Raw genomic sequence first — 4,948 nt, forward strand, 5'->3', positions numbered from 1 at the left:
GCAGTAAAACTTGATGAACAACGAACAACAGAGCTTCTGTAGCAATGGCACAGTATAGCTGTGGAGATGGCATATAGACCCCATATACGATGCGATGAAATTATTTTAGTGAGAATGTCAATGCTTTTTATGCATGCGTGTATATGATGATTATACTGATGATGATGACAAATATTCTGGTGGCAGATGCCATGGTGACGATATCGATGCCGACGATGATGAAAATGGAAGATGAAAATGTTAATAATGTGAATTTTTTTCCGTAACAAGGAATTTAGTTATGATTAAATGATAATAAAATTAAGAAACCCGTAGGCCTACTGACACACACACACACACACACACACACACACACACACACACACACACACACACACACTAGTAATGTGTGCACGCTAGCACATACACATATATACATGTTTCAATACTTCCCAACGTTCACCATCCAAATTCAATGATTCCAACATTGAGGAAGACTGCAATATACATAAGGGCCGTTTATTATTAGCTATGCCTCTATCATCAATGCAGGCACGTACGTAATACAACTTACTCTCACACCACATCCATTAATTCCTATAGCTCTCTGAGTCGGACATCGATATATCATTCCCAACGCTCAAGACCTTAAAAATGCGCCAAGTAGAGTAAGTTTGCCATTTACAATTGGGGTGCAATCCGGTAATCTCGAACAGAATTTAATTACGCACTGCTCCATATTTTAAAATACAAAATGTCTACATATAGTGGTAACCACAGGTGTAGAAGCAGCAGATAGCGGTTGCAAGTAAATTTTTATATCTCCAACATTGGTGTAGGATTCTGGAATAGGCAGGAAGTACAGAGTCTTAAACTTATTGTGTTTAATACGGTTTTGCAGTGAGTTTTCACATTCTCCAGTTTAAACCACTGTTGGCGTAGAACCAGGTAAGAGGGGAATGATTCCTCGCAATCGCGCCACGTTTATATAAATATATACACGTTTATACATGCTAATAGTTTGAAAAATGAACGTTTGAAATGTATATTTACTCCAGCTAGCCTACATCAGTTGGTTGGGATTGATCGTCTGTGCAGATGCAAAAGGTTGAACGCAAAAGGTTATACACCATAGATTAATTTTGGTATTGTGATACGGATACAGTCGAGCATGTATGAAATTGGGTGTAGCGTTAGGTTTAGTTTTGCATTCACGTGGAGGCGACGCATGCGCAAATGGACCCAAATGGACTGCCGTACCTGCAGCCTCCTAGAGACGAGCCGTACCTCCAGCCACTGCCAGACTGCCTTATTGATATGTTGTGTGTGTGTGTGTGTGTGTTGGGGGGGGGGTATGAGCTAATTATAGTGTAGGTTATAGAATTCGTAGCATGTTAGGGACGCGATATTAATTTACATGCGGACATAATATGTACACATACTATCAACTTCACACGATATCACCACGGGTTCATAATAGAATTAGTTCGGGACAAGTGCGCTAAATTGTAATAGCAATAACGATATAACCGGGCGCGTATACAATTACGTTTAATCTCCGAGGATAAAAGTGGAAGCAACCATGCATGCAGCAAATGATACGGACACAGCAATAAACAGAAGTACAAAAAGAATATAATCTTAGTACGGTTGTTGTAAATTACTGGGATAATTAGAATAATTGGTTTTCGGCACAATTACTACAAACGTAAGAATACGAATGCGAATATTAATTAGCATGTATGTGACATATCATTAACATAATATACGACAGCATTCAACATCAATATGCACTTCAGGGCGACTATTAACACTGATACATAAACCATTTTAGGATAAACATATGATAAGATTAATTTACTTTTAGGCACAATCATTTGGATCGATGAACTGATACACAGCGTACGTTACGAGCTAGAGATCGCGCGGCCAGAGACAGTGATATAATATATAGTTACAGGCCGTAGCCAGGGGGTTCGGGGGGTTCGAACGAACCCCCCCGAAGCCCCTCCCCCCCAGCACAAAAAATTGTTTTTTTTGAAAAATTTGCAAGAATTTCACCTCAGGTCGCTCCAATTTTAGTGTAAATAATTGCAAAATCTCCTTCGTGCGGGGAGGTGTGAAACAGTGAACACCCACCTCCCCAGCACCCTCCGCCCCGATCGTCGCTTGGCTCTTGCCTTCGCGTCGCTTCGCGGCCCGAGCAGGGGCGTGTACAGGGGGCGTCAGGGAGTCCGGACCCGCCTGTTGCTCGCGCAGAAACGCTCATGACTGAGTGGGCGTGTACTTTAAAATTTTCTGGGGGAGGGCCCCCTCAGACCCCCCTTCGCGTGCTCGCTAACTGATGGTTAGATAGACCCTGCGTACAAAGATTCTGACAGGCCCCTGCGAGCAAATTGCAAACATTGAAAAACGGAACCCCCTCCAATAGAAAAGCTGGCTACGGGCTGTATTATATAGCTATATATATCATACAAAACATTATGCAAAATGCTCCTACTTCATCCCTTCCGTATCCTACTTGCCCTCAGCTTACCGCCTCGCTTTAGGCCTCTTTCTTTTCTTCTACCACCACTCAAACTATTTGATTACGGCCTTGTCGCTGATATAACAGATCTCTGCACGAATCTGGCTATAACGTTATTTGTTAGCGCATGCGCAATATCTCACCAGAGAAGTTATATTTTGTGACGAATGTGCATTTAATATGGTTAGGGGGTATATCAGGCTCTCAGCATAAGATTTATGTATATATCTCTCATCAGTAGACATGTGTTTATAATTAGTAGAGCACCCTATCCTGTAGGGTGCAAAACTCCTAATTTCATCCGCCTCCGCGTCCTCCCCTTGCCTCCCTTGGTCCTCGCTCACTCCTTTCTGCTTCTACGCCCCTCAGTTATCTACCCTGCTGCCTTTCCTCAGTCCTCACCCAGTGGCGGCGCTCAGGGGGGGCATGGGGGCATTTGACGGAAATTTCCGCTTTTCTTATTCCATTTTCGGCCACTACGATTTTCCCCTTTATTTTTTCCGCGAAAACAGCAATTTCCGTTGATAGGCCTTTATTTAAAACACTTAGAGTTTACACAAAGCATGTTTGATTTCAACATTGATACCGTGTGCAATGTTTAACCCTTTCGGTGCGGGTAACGGCCACGGCGCGCGCGATTGTGCATGACTAAATTCTTGATATGTGAGGTGATGTAATTATACGTTAAATATTTCTCTCATAATTACGTGGCATATTTTCAGAGCGATTAAAGCAAGGACGTAAAAGTTTAGAATAAATAGAGGACCTTTCCAACAGAAAAAGCAGAGAATCAGCCGAGTGGTCCTCGAGATGTGAGTATGGGATTATAGATTGTTCTGTCGTATTAGTGCTATTGCATTTGTGTGTTAAACTTTTTGAGATAAGTCGTCTATGTCCTTAAACTCTTTTGAGATAAGTACGTCTTGTCTTAAACTTTTGAGATAAAGTCGTCTATGTCTTAAAATCTATAATAGTCGTCTTATGTTTTAACTCTATTGAGATAAGTACTCTGTGTTAAACTCTATTTGGAGATCATTACCTATTCTATGTTTATACGTTTACGTACGTGACATTTTTGCCGTAGAGGTTTAATAACGTTTTCTCTTACTACCATAATCATAAATAAAACAACCATTTGATTGTATGCGTTAGCACGTCTGAGTGTTTGTCATACGTTCTTATGTGTCTGTCTCTTAATCGTGTAGCACTAATGGGTTCTAACGCTCCGCTCACAACAGGGGCGTGTACAGGGAGGGGGGGGGTCCAGGGAGTCCGGACCCCCTTCGCGTGCTCATCAAGTTTGGAGTTACGGTTGGCCCCCCCCGTACAAATCCTGTACACGCCCGCTGCCGACAAGCAGAACCTGGGAACCTTATCGATACGAGCCTGCATTACAACTGGTCTAGAGACTGATTACTTGTGCGTCATTGAGCGTTGTATGTCACTTGTATAATTGTATTGTGTGTACGCGCCACTGATCTTATTATTATTATTTTAGATTTTTAGATTATATTATTTTATATTATTTATATTTATATTATTTATATTTATATTATTTATATTATATATTATTTATATTATTTTATTATTATTAGATTATATTATAGAGATCAGTGTGTCGCGCCGTGTCAATAAACACTAATTTTAGACTGGAGAGAAATTATAAGTAAAGTAAATTAGTATAAATAAATAAACGTTAGAAGCAGCATATTCAACATCCTATTTCATACTTATTTTATTACATTTTTAATATTAAAATTTGGATGATGAAGCACATTTTCTGGGTTAGTTTATTTTTTAACGCTATAGATGGCAGGGCAAAACAGGCGAATAGTTTGACCGGCGCATGTCTGAATGAACGAGCAGGTAATGTATCATTGATGTAGTTATTTTTTGTTTTAACCGTTTTAGTGAATCATACACGTGATTTTATGACAGACATACACAGTATGTATTATATCGTTGTGGCTAGCAAGGCGTATATGATTATCTCCCAGAGTACTATCATGTGTAAGTATATCATACTAAAATCTAGCTGAGCGACGTCTACGGTCTAGCTGTGCGCGGACCGCGTTAAACAATGCGCTTTCCACATTACATTTGCTAGTACTACTACTAGTAGTAGACTACTCTAGTACTAGTAGGCCCAGGGAAAAAATATCATTTTTTTCACGGGAGCTCTTTTTCAAAAGTCTGTGGAAAAAATAGCTCTCATCCAAAGTTTTACAAGTGCTACTTTGCGAGCCTCACGAGAGCGATTTCGGAAGTTTGAAATTGAAGAGCGAATCGGTTATCGCTCTCCGTGTATTTTTTACCTGTAAGACCTACTAGCAGGGGCATAGCTAGGGTGAAAGGGTATGTTTATGCACACAGGCGAGGGGTGTGTGGCATCCTCCCCCGAAAATTTTTGAAAATGTAGATCGCAGGAAGATGCCAGATGGT

This window comes from Priapulus caudatus, unplaced genomic scaffold, assembly GCF_000485595.1.
Source record: "Priapulus caudatus unplaced genomic scaffold, Priapulus_caudatus-5.0.1 Scaffold1144, whole genome shotgun sequence".
NCBI classification, from domain to species: domain Eukaryota; kingdom Metazoa; phylum Priapulida; class Priapulimorpha; order Priapulimorphida; family Priapulidae; genus Priapulus; species Priapulus caudatus.